Source organism: Gobius niger, assembly GCF_951799975.1.
Source record: "Gobius niger genome assembly, chromosome: 16".
Taxonomy (NCBI): Eukaryota; Metazoa; Chordata; class Actinopteri; order Gobiiformes; family Gobiidae; genus Gobius; species Gobius niger.
The window spans coordinates 14,034,039-14,050,720 of NC_136867.1; positions in this window are offsets into that span (position 1 = coordinate 14,034,039).

A 16,682-nucleotide genomic window follows, 5' to 3' on the forward strand; every position below is an offset into this window, starting at 1 on the left:
ATTATTCACTTCATTTACAAGGACACACTGTACACCATCGGGTAGGTCTCCACTCTCTTCTCTTTGGGTTCTCGTATGACACTGAAGACTTGGTTTAAATGTTCGGGCTGATCAATACAAAGCATGGTTGACCTTCGGCTAGAACAACAGTCATTGCCGCAGTAAACAAGTTGAAGTGTGCTTGGTTAAGACTCTCTCCCATGCACAGGAAGTATGTTACTGGATATCAATGACTGCAACAACCCCGCGCATTGATCCGCAGATTCGCCCTTCCTTGATTCCTAATCCCTCTCTCCTCCTTTCCTCTCCTTCCTATTATTTCCCAATGCGGCTTCACCCCCCCCCTTCCTCTGTCCTGTGTCTTCTGCGTGGCTCCTACCGCCCTTTCCAGCTCGCCTCCATCAAAGGCGAGAAACAAAGGCGGCTTCTGTACCAGCTGAGGCAGCAGGATGGCGGGTGAGGGAGGAAGCGTGGGTGGCGAAGGGATCAAAACGAGGCACTGTGAGAACCGAGGGCCGGGAAGGGTTAAAAACGCCGGCGCGAACGCAGGGAATGCAGATTGGGGGAAGAGATACAGAGCCGCATGCATGCAGGGAGTAGAGATTTACACACTGTTTGCACATCAATAGTGCGGGCTATTTGGGTGTCTGGTATCAGCAAGATCGGGGCATGCACACAAAGACTTATTGCATGCAGCCAATGAGGAGAAAGTGCCTCGAGCAGCACAAATGGTTTCCGCAAATGCACGGAACGTTTCCACACACAGAATGTGCACCTCTGCAGAATATGGAGATGCAGATTGGGGACTAAAACCATAATAATAATTAAACTAGTCTATTGTGTGGCATGTGCAATAAGTGTTCTCAAGTGAATGGAGGTCAGGATAAGGGATCACATGACACTGAGGTGGGAGTTGCGATGTCTAATAATTGACTTCGCAACATTGTTTGGTTAAATCTGGTCTAAACTTGTTCCACACCAGTCGGGCTTTAACTGGAACTTCTGGCGGATGTTGATCAAGTAAAGAACGTCTGAAATGTGCAATTGATTTTTTTTTTTTTCAATAAGACACTGCATTGTCCTGAAAAGCATAGCAAAGCAATGTCTCATATAGTCCACACGCGTACTCTGCCTGCATGTTCGACGTAAGAAAATCCCTGTGCACATTTATAATTCATACCCTCTATGGCAGTCCTGTACTCCTGTCCATGTTATCATATACATGTATGACCAGATACGCAGTCGACCGACTTCCTCACGTTGTTCAGTGCTGCATTGACGAAAGAGCACAGTTTAAAATATACGATTCCTGGACAATTTGTTTTATCCCTGGAACTAACGTTATATTCTGCTCTGAGCTAGAAAATGTTGAGAAAAATGTACTTAAGAATATTCTCAAATGGCTTTCACAGCATATATGATTAAATATTAGCACTATACCAACTTTTAAGTGAAAAGCCTTTAGCAGGGAAAGTATCAAAAACACTGAATTCCCGGTGCTGCCAGTGACCTTGTGGAAACACAAAGACCGTCGCCACAGGTTTACTGCAGTAGAATGGAGTCTTTGTCAGCAGATCTGCCAGTCGCCCGAGTGAAAAGATTGAGTGATGTTAATATGCAGGACCACACCCTTTACACTTGACAAGGACACCGAGCATCTGCAGCCAGCCATCGTCAAGACCGAGACCGCATGCTTCGCCCAAAGCTAACTTTCCATGTGCCTTACCAAGTGACTTATTTAAAGCCTTTTGATCTTTCATGGGGGGAAACACAGGAAAGTGTATTTGTGTGATGAGCTGCAATAGAATTCGGCAACATCTGAGCCAGAATGAAGGCGGTGAGTTGATACATTATTTGTTAGAAATTCACAGGGAAGAACCCTCGAGATCCGCATACACTTCCTTCTAATACAATCTATACACTTTCAGAGATTTTGTATCAAATTTTTTCCTTTTAAGTTGTCATCTGTCAAAAAACTGCAAGTCCAGTTGTTCACAATATACTTTAATATACTCATCAATATGCTGTATACTTTGTGAGACTTTCATTTGGTTTAAAAGACTGAAAGCAAGTGGCTCTTTTGATGTTTTGAAGATTGCAGACCCCTTCCTTAGCATGCATGTTTTTACCTCTTAACCCCCACCTGAACCCAGCACTTAAAAGCTTAAAAAAAAAAAAAAATGCCTACAAAAGTGACGAGGATGAAAACGCGACAAAAGTGTGACAAAAAAGCGATAAAAACATGATGAAAACACGGCAGAAAAGCGATAAAAACATGACAAAAAGAGACCTAAACACTTAAAAAATGTGACAAAAACGCAGTGACCATTTGACAAAAAGTTACAATCACTTTTGTAGGTTTTAGGTTTCAAATGAGGCGTTACACTGTTGGTCTCCAGTCGAGAAGCTTTGACATGTAGGTAAAGTCAATCTGGAGAAAATGCGCTCGGTTCTGGCAATTGACTCTGTGCATAACTTCAAAACCGCAGCCCAAGAAGTGACTTCCTGTTTCGATCCAGCACACCAAAATAAAAGCACACAGTTCGTCTCATTGATTAGTTCAGCAGGTACTTGCAACATTACAAGAATATAATTAAATACACACATTTTAAGTGTTTGGTCTGTTAATAGTTAGGCAAAAAGAAAGTTGAACTAGTAAACTGCTGAACTAATAAATAAGATGCTTTTATTTTGGTGTGCTGGATCAAAACAGGAAGTCACTTCTTGGGCAGCGTTGTTATGATTTGAAGTTAAGCACAGAGTCCAAGATGTTTTGTCTCGAAACAAGGTTCGAGGTTTTTGAACAACCTTTGACTATAATTCTTGTACAACTGACATATTTAAAAACGTTGAAATTCGCCCTGAGTCAGACATACCACCACGAGCCCATCTTCTATCTAAACCAAAGCTGTTATGTAACATCTTTATTTTTTCATATTTGTGCACAGCCAGAACTATCAATGCATTTATTCAGGATCTCACTTCACGCAAAGGGGTTCAGGGACTTGGCCTGTCAACGTTATTTCAAAACAACATGATATTTGCTACATCATCAAGCTTCTCCCATTAAACTTTGATGCACTCCAGAGGCACTGCAGCAGACAATAGCCTTATAGTATGAACTGTAGGTCAATAGTTTCCCAAAGTAAAACCAACCGGTGCAGGCTAATGAGTCGGCGTCCCGCGGGTGGGGATGCGTTTACTTGGGCTTATTTTTGCTGTTTGCCCTGCGTGCTTATAGTTTTAATGAGGCTGGGGTACCCGGGGTGAAAACGCCATAACAAGTTCGCTCAACATTTCGCTTCTCTGATGAGCTTGGGATGAAGGAGAAAAAAAAAGAAAGAAAAGAAAAAGGCTTTGAAGATTCCCCACCACCTGCAACAACAATATTCCATCCACGGAAAAACGTCTCCTAAAAATAATTACTTTCAATTATTCAATGCCTTATGTAACTCCCAACTCCATAACTAGGCCGGGGAGGGAATTCTGATGCGTGTTTGTTCTTTGTTTTAGAGTGCACGTCGTGAGGAGTATGCACAAGTTCCCCTGACATTGCACCAGACAGGAAGTAGATCAGTCAAGTCTCTAATGTGATAAGTAATTTAGTTTCAAACTCAGTGGAAAGATGCAAGATGGCAGATTGTCGGGGTGTACAGTTGGGGAGGGTTTCGTCCTGCCGCCGCTTATTTTGTATTACAAAAGTAACGAGTTACAAAAATACATTACGTTTTTCAGCAGGCTAACTAAGGAATATAACATATTACTTGGACAAAATACAAGAATATATTAGTCAGTACATTTCAAGTAACTCAAGAGCATACAAGAGCATTTAAATGGTTTGTATTGATGTATGAAAGAAAAAATGACAAAATCCCCCCCAAATAAAATGCAACACAAAATCAAGTTGGACACTGTCAGTTTATATTTTGCCAAAAGTAACTCAAAGTATTGTAACTCAGCTACATTTTTTAAACAGTAATGTGTAATACAAACATGTGCAGCTTATCAAGACGGTTGTGGGTTAGATTCCCAAATAAATATCAATCATTCCAACTAAATTCATATTATGTAACTAACATGCTGTGTAGTTTGAATTAAAATAAATACTACAGGCCATCATGAATCGAGCCACACCTTCAAATGAAGAAGAAAAAGAAAAGAAATACCAATTTGGACAACTCCACAGGAATCAGCATTAACCAGACGTGTAGCCATGTTAGCTGAATGAAGCTACTTTTCCTCCTTCGCCACTGAAAAGTGAAAAGGAAAGGCCAAAACAGACAAAAAACGGCATAAAAAAATCTCAAGTCTCATGTCATGTCTCATTGTGAGAAGTTGTCACAGATGTTACCACAGTAATAATTCTCATTTAAAAAAAAGTAAATGCTTATTAGAGGAATGTGCTTATGAGCCAGTACTCCTGCGCTGCAGCTGTGTGGTTGTTTCATCTCAGCGTGAACCAGCCTAATACAAAGACTCTGCAAGCCTTTATTGTTCCACCACTGCAAAGCTTTGAAGCATTTTCACAACTCATTGAACTCAAGGAAAGTTTTGTTTTGCCTGTTGTCTGCGCCTTGTATGTTTCTTTGTTTCTGCATCAAGTGAAGGACGCGGCAAACATGTTTGTATTTGTCACTGTTAATGTTGTAGGGAACTTTTTCCTCTGTGTTAGTCCTATCCTTCAAAAAGTGCCTTAGGGAAACCAGTCAGAATCAAGACCCATCTCTAAGTCCAGGATCATTTTGGAGGATTAGCCAACTGTGCATACTTTTGGGGTCGATGGGACACTATAATGATGTAAGAAAAGGGACAACATATTGAATATTACAAGCATTTGGTCACGACAGTTGAAGAATGTTGCAGGAGATATTACACCTACAGGAGAAACAAGTTGCACATCCTCATCGCTATGAACCCAGATCCCACCGCTGTACAGATCATAAGTCAATTGTCCCATTTGCATTAGATATAAGGGCTTATGCAAATGTGCCCGATCCGCACAGAGACCAGGCTCACTGAATGACACTAAATGCCCAGTATCCCTCTGTAAGTCTAATCTGCTCAGCCTCTGCAGCTTCGCTTCGTAATAATATACAGTGTTGCCTTATGCCGGCTATGTGGGTGTGTTTGCGTGGAACACTTGACAGAGCCCATTGCGTTCCAGCGGGCAAGTCGCTCGTTTGAATTATTGAAGCAGGTCAGTGGAAAGAGAGCACCATCTGAGAGCCATTCTGCTGATTTGGATTTCTGCTCTCGTAAGATCTTTTTTATCATTATTTACAAGCTTTGTCAGTATTCTTTTGCAAAATGGAGACACATACACACAGTTATTACCAATCTATTATCAATGGATTTCAATGGATTAAGACCGTTACCACTGTAATCCCCAATTCAAAACCAATATTTGATCTTTGGAATGGTCGAAACTCCACAAAATGGCGTCCATAAAAGGGAAAAAGTAATGTGACTGGAATCTATGTATAGTCCGAAATACACGATGACATAATACTGTAATTTCCGGACACTACTTTCACACGCTTTGAACCTTGCAGCCTATACAAGGATGTGAATAATTAACAGATTTTTACCCTCGCTAATGGCCTCCAGGTAGAGTTTAGATCTTATGCCTGAGCCTGTTAATTAGTTAGATGTACTTTCAACTAGCATATGGGCTATATTTAGGGATGCACCGATCCAATACTGGTAGCCTATCGGATATTGGAGCCGATACTGGAAAAAATATGATATCTGGTATCGGCTACAAATATCTGATACTGAACCAATTCCAGTTTTGGCTCTCAGCACCTTAAAAACACAACTTTTATCACCTAAATCTAAGTGAATATGGGCATTATATCATTTTAAAAGGGAGAACCAGGGGAATTCAACCACTGCAAAAGTACATGGTTAGCATCAGTATGCTAAAGCTAGCGGGAGATAACGCTGATGTTAACGAAAACTAATCAAGGCTGGGTCAGAAACTATGATAGAAATACCTAAAGTAGACTAATAAAGAAATCTAACATAACTCTAACTCTAACATGTTTGTAATGATCAGATCACTTTATGTGAGTTGTTTATATTAATGTAGCCTAAGGCCTGTCATATACCCAAAGATATTTAGTGTAGAAAAGTCCACTGATCCTTGTTAAATTTATTGAGTTTATTAATAGATATTATTGATTATTGATCTGTATTATCAAGACAATAAAATATAACTTTATTGATCTTAAAATGGAGAAAAGAGTCAATTAAATTCTTCACTCAGAGAAAGACATTTTTTTCGAAAGTCTCTTGGTAAATATCGAATATCGGCAGATACTCACATTCCAGTATCGGTAGCAAAAAAGCTGGATCGATGCTATATTCATGGAAAAAAAAACCTGAACCATGACCGTAAGACTAAAACATTAACACTCAAGCAGTGGCTCAAATCGGCCCAAAGGCGTTCACATGTGTAAAATGTGCCTTATCTAGTTTAATAATCTGTGTTATTGTAACCTTGTTGCATAGTAAATGAATGTATCTATATCTTAAGTACAAAAGGGGATAGGCGCTTACAAGCTTAAGCTTCTGCCTACTCCTTTTGAGCATCATATCCACGTTATCTATTTATCTATTTAGCTTTTCACCTACTCGTGTATCTGTGCTGAACTCTGTTCCAATGTATAACTTTGTGGAACTCAGATGCTCAAATAAAAAAGATGAATTGAATTGAATTTAAAAGATGATCAACAAAACTCTGATTTCTTGGTATTAAGTTGTGTGTCGTGTTCAAGGCTGTAACAAACACTCTTAAATGCAAATCTTTTATAGGAAAATATCAATAAAAAATTCACCTTGTGTTTAGTCTTTGATACCTAAAAGCCCCCTATGGACATGTGCTATAACACTTTAAACAATGCATCAACAATGCATAAATGAAGTGAAACACAAACCAAAATGCCATTGTCAAACTCTGAACAATCTTCACAATGGACAAATTACTCCATAAACTTTAAGACAAAATGTCCCCATGTCCTGCAAGTAATCCTACTCACTACACCATTATGAAGTTTTGTGAGCATGCAATGCCTGAACTCAACTGAAGCATCTGAACACATTACTTAAAGCTCCAATGACTTGGATGGGAATAACACATGGGGCCGTCAACAGCAGTCGTTCTGAGAGTCCAGGATCCATGGGCTGTCTGAAGTTGAGACAGAGATATATGTGCAGTGCTGTAGCCGGACAGCAGGTGTTTTATCAAAGCACAGCCGGAGCGGAGCCCATCACTCTCCCTCGAACGTGGATGCAAGTTTTTCCACATGGTTGACATACTCCTGATTTAGAAATTCTCCTCCGAGCGCGCAAGAAGTTTGACATACTTCTGGCTCCTGTGCTGCCCCTTGTGACTTTCAACGTGCTCCTCGTCTCCCTCAGATTCTCGTATTCTAGAGTGTGATACGCTTTATATGCAGGTTCCCCGCTCTGCATTCCTCAACTGAACGTAAAGAGGACAGTGCTTCAAAGTGGTACCGTTGGAGCATATGGTGAAGAGGCAGATGAGTAAGGCTAATTAGCAACACGAGCCTCTCCGACTCAAACCCACACTGTAGTAACACAACACAATATGGTCACTCCCACACAGTCACTGGCAATAGCTCTGCGTTGCATAACCGAGGTGTGGTCAGTGGCTGCTATAGTCGCAGGATATACTACAAGCAGACACAGATTTTTTCACTGACGGGCTCAAAACTGCATGAAAGCGTCATGTGTTCCTTTCATTTTAAATACACTATTACTATATGAAGGTGTCAAGCCAGTCAAGCTTCTTGACTGGCGCTTACAGCCTATTTGCCAGGTTAATGCCTGATTTGAAAGCTAAGACCTACAAAACTGATGTACGATTTTCATAGTATTTTTGACATTTTTCGTTGCTTTTTTGTCATGTTTTTGTCACTTTTTGTGTTGCTTTTTTGCAATTATTTGGTCATTTTTGTGACTTTTTAGCTGCTTTTATCTCATTTTTGTGTAATTTTTTAATCACACTTTATCCTTGTTTTCTAGCTATTTTTATGCTTTTTTTTAAGTTTTTAGATTTGGTTTAGGCCAAACTGGAGAATGTGCTCGGATCAGGTGGGGGTTAAGAGGTTACCTGGGCTGCAGCCAGAGTCTGGGCTGCTGTTCGAGATGTAAATAAACAAACACAAGCGTTTTTTGTTGTTGTTGTTTTTTTTTTTTTTGTCATGTAAATCAAAGAAATAAAAAAAATACTGATGGAAATCAGAAAGAACTTTTGCATCACACTTTTCATTCATTGTGGCAGGGAGATACCAGCTGATGTTGAACTAAATCAGAGGGGTTTCAGGTGCGGTCCAATTGAGCGGAGACAGAAAAGGGAACGTGCCGCAAAAAATGAGAAAGGCATTAGCGTTGAGAGAAAGTGTCATGAGCAGGAACCGATCCTACAATCTTTGACTAATAAAGCTAGCGCCCTACGAGTTGAGCTAAAACTCAGTAGGGGGCCGGTCTAAATCATTGAACTCCTGGTCCGAAATTAGGTCCCAGCACAGAGAGGTGAACCATTTCCATCCAAAACATCCAAGTGCGGGTGACTACTTCTCCAAACCTTCTGCTGCAGTGGAAGCGTTTGGCCCAACCGCCCAGTCCATCAGAGCACTAGCACTCGACCTCCCCCACTGTCCACCCCCTTCCCCTACCCCACCTCCCCTTAATGTGTTTCATTACAGCCTCCAGCAGCTGGGGAAGTGGATGTGATGCAAATAAAGCACCAGCCTGCAGAACAAACACAGAGGAGTACACCAGAAACACTGATATCACAGTAGACACCAAAACAAACACCAGCTGTGGCCCGCTTCCACTGCTCCCCACTCCGCATGCATCTGAGAAGTGGCGCCGCGTGCACCGTCAACATCAAAACAGGTTTGCAAAGCTGAAATGTTTTTTTTACTCGTCAGCATTAGCCAAAATCCCCTTCTGTTCACCAATAACTAGTATTGATGATAATTTGGCAGGAATCGACTTCATTATTTCAGCAACACCGTGAGTAAAGAGTTTGGGTGTCATCTTGATTGTACCATATGCTGTTTTACTAAAGAGCTTGCAAAAAGCTACCAGCATGGGTGATATCAAAACAGTATTCAGCTCACAATGTTTTGGTTTCTTTTGTTCCCTCACAATTGCCCAGGGATATTTTTACGCTTTTGACACTAGTTGAAAACATTATGCTCTTGTAAAAGTACGACGACAGCCTGTTTGAACAATAATAAATTATGAGTATTTTCTAAATTTGCTCAATGTTAATCCAAGCCACAGTTTAAAAAGTTAAAATGTGTTTGCATAATTTTGATAAGTTAAAAGAAAACTTCATGCCCAGAACAAGTGTGCCATACTTAAACTTTCTTATTCACCTTATTCCGCCCCGCCCATTTTTGCCACTTTTTGCGTTGTCTCGGCACTTCCGTTGTACAGACACTTCCGGTCGAGCGCGAAGCCCGTTCATTTAAATGGAGAACGAGGGAAAATATTCTCCGCTCAAATCTGGTGTTTAGTAGATTGATGGCCAATGTTCATTAGCACCAACATGTCAACACTGCACCGTTTTTCAGCGCAGCCAAAATCGGCTTTGTTTTTGTGTAGTAACTGATTTTATGTGGACTTTTCCAGTCCCATGTTAACAGATAGGAGAAAAGGGGCACAATTAATGGCGGCGCCCACGCGAGCTTTGGAATGAGGTGAATATGCAAAATCATATCAAATCATTGCGGATAAAGAGAGTGAAAGAGTTATAAGCCAAAATAGAAATCTGCCAGTGCTTGGCAAGTTGGCTAATGTGAATGTCAAACCCTTATTGAAGTTAAGGTAGCAACCGACAGCCAGGTTTGGCCCTGACTTACTGAAGGATTAGCCTTTTGTGCATGTTTCAGATAGATGGGAGAAAGCAGAAGAGGAACCCCACCCAGACACAGGGAGAGTATGCACATTCCAGACAGAAAGAAGATGAATTGACCTTTTATGATGAGGCAACAGTGCTGACCGCTCAGCCACAGATGCCACCATATATGATTATCAATACCCCTATAATAAGCACGGTAATATAACTGAATCAGACATGGAAAGGTGACAGGTCAGGACCCACACGCTCACACATTTTCCCCAGTGTCTGCACATGTGAGCAGCAGATGCCGCGTCCTTGTTGCGTCTGTCTGCGTGTGTGCGTATGTGTTAAACGGAGGTGAGGGGTGTCTCCAGCTGGACCATCTTTCATCTGTGCATCTGTCAACCCAGCGTCAGTGTCTCGCTCCTCGCACATTCATCTCCGCACCCACCTCTCCCTTCCCATCATGCATCTGGCTCGGCCCACCTCCTGAGCCGCGCCGTCATTGAAGAAAATCCTCACACGGAGAAATCTGTCTCCAAATGCGACAGCTTCACTTTGGAAAGACGTTTTATTCTCTGAGTTTCTCCGCGTAGTGCACTGTAAGTAAGGGGTGTGATTGTTTCAAATGCAAAAACCAAAAAAGTCCTTGGAGAAAAATATGCATAAGCTAAACGCATTGTGTGGTTGCATATTGCATTCAGATCCATATTTCAATACCATCTGTAGCTGTCTCATTTAGAAACTATATACGTATGTCAGACTTCAAGGTATGAATTTAGGGAGCTATATGAACATAAACAGGACAGTGAATTAGGGTAATGTTTCTACAGTGACTTTGGACCTTGAGGTGAACTGAGATATCCCGGTGGCCTCTTAATCTCATAATCCCACCTCATATGTGAGATGAGGGGAGTGTGCTGCAGCCCTGAGCCCCCTGCACAGAGCTGCTTAAGGTGGCTTAATCTTAAACTTAAATGGTCATGACTGCAGGGACCTGCACCTTGGCTTTTGTCTTCTAAAGTGTTGCAGCTCTGTTGCAACGTTTCCCATAAAGGATCTTCAAACACAAAAACGTGGCCACTATAGATCAAGTGTAAATATGGTCGGTCGGTCGGTCGGTCGGTCGGTCGGTCGGTTGGTGGGTGGGTGGTTGGTTGGTTGGTTGGTTGACCAGTGGCATAAATGCATTTGAAATATATGTCAACATCTCACCATAATGTAAGACTACAATGAGCGTAAACCATATAGGTAATCTAGTAATTTATATTTCATGACCTTCAGCATGTTACAAGGGGCGAAGAGCAACATGCTTAAGAGTGGAAGAGTAGCAGGTGGTCGGGGCCTGAACCACCATGGATTTAGGCTAAGTCAGTAGCGATCAGCGCTGCAAAAAGAACAAAGGATGAGGCTTGCTTTAAAGATAGAGGAAAAAGTAGCATGCACACGTCCTGTTTCAAAAATAAAAGCATGCCAGGTTGCCTTAACTCATCAGAAATTTAGCTCAATTGCAAATTGATTTTACCCATACAGTATCAGGCCAACCAAGGCATGGGACTCAGTGAGCTTTCTGATTGGATGATTGACAAAAAAAGAAGTTTATGAATAAATTGTGACTGCATTACGAACTGTTCACTTATCGATGTGAAAAAAAGGAAGAAAATAAAACATGTATTATGCATTAACATGTGAATAAACATCACAATGTCCAAATCCTAACATGGATGATTTCACTTAAGCTCCTTACAACAACAAAATGTAATTCTGGAAAAGCCTATCTGAAGTATTTGATGACTCGACACTTTGCCTCTTGTTCAAATGGCACCAGTGATGCAACATATGAGTGTGTAGTTGTTTTAATCCAGGTCTGCTCTACAAGGTCTGTTTTTGACTCCCAGAAGAATAGGGATTTCTATTGTACTTTGTGCAGTGGATTTTATGCAATCTCTCTGTTTGGAGAGCTCAGATATATTTAGGTTTGTCAGTACAGTGCCTCATAGGTTGGAGTGCAGACCTCCCTAAACATGCGTGACTATGAATGATGTTGTTGGACTGAAGTTTGTACTGTATTTTCCTTGCAGTTTTAGGGTCTTAATGGAAGTTGTGACTAGCTTTGAGAGTTGTAGAACAGCATTCGTGGGAGGCGGTAGATCTCCAGGCCAGTGTGCTCTATTATTACCTGTGTGTAGCTGTGGAACTCAGCAGCATATGTTGATTTTTATGGTGAGCAAGTAAAATGCTTATCCCTAAAGTGGTGCGCTTCCAACAAGAAGAACGAGTATATTAAAAAAAACTTAGATGGATGTGATTATTCAGAGATGCAATAAATCAGAGTTCAAGAGTAAGAATTCCAAATTGGCTAAACAAACGGGAGTTATTTGCAAAAACCTTGTCTTTGCTTTGCAGGTAATATTAGAGAAACTAATGATTAATGGATTTGTTATTTTTCTATTGCAGTGAAACAGATTTTTCTGCTGAAGATACAGCTATTCTCAGATCATTTATGACAGGGCAGGGTGTGTAGTGTCAGGATTGTGGCAGGATATGGTACCTATGCTCATAACAAGGGGATTCCACTTAAAGAACTTGTAATATCGAATATCTTCCCAATGTTGTTGGAAGTTTAAACAAACACTTTGGACATTTCATTGGAATTATGCCACAGTTGCTATGACTATGACTTTGATCCTTCGTGACTAAATAAGCTGATATTATTTATGTTATAGGGGATTCAAATCCTTCTACTGTATCTGTATCGCCTTCTACTTCCGCCAATAAGACTAGCTTCACTTATCGTACAGAAAATAATCTCTCTCCCTCAGTCTATTCTCCAGGACGTTGAGGTTAAAGTGTTGCCACCTATACAGTTTATCTGTCAGACTCCTTGTGCATGGAGCTGCAAAAACTCTCTTTTATATCCTTTACAAAGAGCCAGTTATCAGTGCTACTCAAATTGATGTGGAGCTTCGGATGAATCACCAAGGAAGCAATTGTAGCCAGCAATTTGATTCTGGGCCAGAAGAACCCTCCTTTTTTTTACCCGCAAGTCTGAGAATTGACCAGGCTCTGAAGAGGTTATCTAGGCAGGGACATCCCCTTCGAAGCTAAAAACACCGGGCTGCCTGTAGTCCAAGCAGCTGTTAAAGTAGTTAATCTTGCGCTACAAATGTGATCTTTATATTTATTTTACCTTTTTCTTTTTTCATTTCGGATTCATTTTGATTTGGGGCGAAACAGATGGCCCCCCAGCATGCAGATGTGTGGTCCACTCAGTGTAAGCCTGTTATTTGTTCCAGATTGTTTAATCCACAGAGTTGTGTGTCGGTGTCATGTCACAACGAATCGGGTATTTGCGGCGGTACGGCGCGACCAGATGGTTTCGGCAGCACAGACAAAAAGCGGGGAAAAGTGGGTACAACGCTGGAACTGAAATGAAGTGAGTTTATGTAACATCCAATAGGGTTCACTCCCACTAAGTCGGGCCAATGATTCACAGGCTTGCGACGACAAAGGGCAACAAATGCAACACAGCAGTCTGACATGACCTCTGTGCGGCTGAGACTTCTTCTTCAATTGCACACGGATTGCAGCTAATATGTCAGCATTAAAGGATAAGACGCTTACAATTTCATGAAGCTATAACACAGGCTGGGGCATCAATGAATTTGTATGTCCTTAAGTCAGAACTATGCAGTCGGGGGTGTTTCTAAATGCAGACCAAACACATCCACAGGCCCCCACATGTCACTATAGTATACCCGAATGTACATTCTCCATGGTTCATTTTAAGTCTCCATATTTGCCCAAAGTACATGCTAACATTTAGTTTTGTATTGTTTTTCTTCCTGATTTATGTACAGTATGTGAGGACGACACTAAATCGCATCTTAACCTCTGAACCTGAGCACATTTTCTCCTGTTTGACATTACCCGAATCTAAAAGCTTCTTTAAAAATCAAAATAGCAACAAGAATGGGACAAAAACGAAGAGGAAAATGCAGCAAATTGAGCGACAAAAACGTGTCCCAAAAACTGTGATGAAAAAGCCACAAAAAAGTGACAAAAAAGTGATGAAAATATGGGGGGAAAAGTGACAAAAACGCAAATAAATGTCAACATGAGGCAAAAGATCCGCTCAGTCCGCTTTCAAATGAGGCGTGACACTGGCCTATTAGGCTGTAACCTTTTAGATTTGGGTCAAGCTGAACTGGAGAAAATGAACTTGGTTAAGTTTCCAGAAATGGTCCAGACTACTGCACGGAAATACTAAAAAAAACGTATATCGCGAATACAACCTAAATGCACAAGAACAAGGATTTTGCATTACATAATTACATCATTAATTTCCATGTAGGTTTGTATTGTAGAATGTTTGCCAAAAGCACTTCGGGAGACTTGGAATTGATTTTAGGTTCAACACTCAAATTTGCTCCATCCACTTTGGAATTAACTGTGCTTGCAATGTTTGAGACTTCATCATTTTGTCCTACTTTGCTGTGTTGACCGTTTTTTGCTTCTTTTTCCTTGAGCAAGTCAAGCTGAATCAATTCAAAAAGTGCTAAAGTAGCTCGGGAAGAAATGCACCGGAGAACTCATGCACATTGGCACAACTTTGATCTCCGGCCTCGTGTAAACCAGCCTTGATGCAAACGTGCGCGAGCTCACACACGCGCGCACGGGCAAGTGTGTGATAATGTCTGTGGACTTCAAAGCACCTCAGACCGCGGCTAACGCTCCACTGTTTATCCCATTATATTGAGAATCAGGCCAGACTACACTCCGTGCTGAGATATCTGGGGCAATGTCTGTTTCTTGTAAAGTTTGCCGCTTTGACCGCAAGGAGTTGAGCTTTTCAGGGAGGATGTAAGGCAAAGATGTATGTGAATAAACTAGTGACATTTATAAATTAGTCCTTAACCAAATGGCACGGAGGTTAAAATTTCTCGGCTCACACTATGACGTTCCCGTTCTCCCATTTCCCCTGGCTCCAATTAACATGAGCATGATGTCAAATTAGCAGAGCTTACCCTTATTTTATCTCACCAAGCAATGTTTGATGTAAAATGACCAAAAAAACATTTAAGTAAAACTGTTGGGGATTACTCTAAATACTACAGAAAGTACTTTTATTGAAGCTTCCCCTATTTGAAGAGAAGACAGATGTACGTACTCATTCTAGTAGTTCATGAAGTCGCTCTTAACGCTAATGTCTACAACCCGTTTCGCAAACCACTGGATAAACGGTTGGAAAGGCAGAAGTCGTAATATGCTAACAGCTTGGTATTTCACGCAAATAGCGCTTGTTATGCCACACAGTTGAATCAACAATATAAAAGCTTTACAAATGACTAAACAGAGCATTGTTTCCACTGTAGACTTAATGTGCTTCTAACTGCTGGTGTGCACAGCGCTTCACTTTCCACATATTGACTCATTATGCCCATACAGACTCTCGGTGAGGACGCAGCCGAGCACATCTGCACTATATTGACATTACTTACAGCATCAACACATTTCTATAAGGGAAAGATTGCGTCTCATTTGGATATTGTGCTCACTGTAGCTCAGATTTTCATTTTCAAAAACAACATGTAACAATAACTAGAATATTGTGATAATGATATTAATGTCACCAAACCATAACAACAAAGTATGCTCCATGATGAAACAAAATTGTAAGTAATTTGTTTTTGTTTTATTTTGGCAAGTGACTATTTTTGGTAATTTCCGCACACTTTACATATGGCCTCCCTGCTGCACATCAGTCAGGCAAAGAAGCATGTGGTCCTCACTCCTCACACCATTCAGAAGAGATTACCCTACATCACAGATCCCACCTCTGTGGCATTTGACCAATCAGCAGAGACTGGTCACGCCCTCAACTTCCTGAAGAAGACCCAAGTCTGGCTAACTTTATCATACTTTTTTTTTGTAAGTTGACGAAACTAACACATTTTATTGGTGAATGATTGTGCTAAGTGATGATATATGTGTTGGTTTTGGAGGATGTAGAGAAATTTGTGAAATTACTGAATGAAAAAGGCAGGCACCATATTTGATCATACGCCCTGTTCACTGAAACCTAAAGTTAATTTGTTTTGTCCATTTTTAGGCATGCCCATAGCACCTATTATTCATACTTACAGTATTTTCTTGGCAAAAGGACCAATGTTTTTTAGGACTATGTTTCTATGTTGCCAAAGGTTATTTTTAGTACATTTTTTGGCAAACAATATTGGAGGTGACTGACCCCGCCCACTGCACGTCAATCACAATCACATTAGAAAAACTCTTGCCTATGACAGGTGTGATCATTCAAACACCACGTCTCCTGAATACCAGAACCCCCCCGAGACCTGAAAGTACTTAGTAAAAATGTTAAAACAGAAATAAACTTGTGTTATGTCCCCCAATAACAGTCTTAAGTTGAAATTATTTATATCAAAGTATTTCAATGAGTGCCCTGTAACACACTAAATCAGAGCCAAAACAATGTTTAAATGGTAGATTCCGCTGTAGATTTGGATCAATTAACACCACTTTTACCCAACTTTTGCTGTGATCTGTAAATATTTATGTTGCTTTCATGATACAGTCAGCCGTTACAGAGAGATTGATTCCAAGGCTATGTGCTAAGAAGTAATCCAATCGTTCATGCTGAGTGGGTGGCCTTGCTGATAATTAAGCTCCCCTCGTGTGTGGTTACATTCACTGCAGTATGAGAAAACTGCAACTTAGTCCTGGGTCATTGGTTTGGGTTCCTATGTGGAGTAAATTGTGGCATTTTCTGCTTATCCCTTGC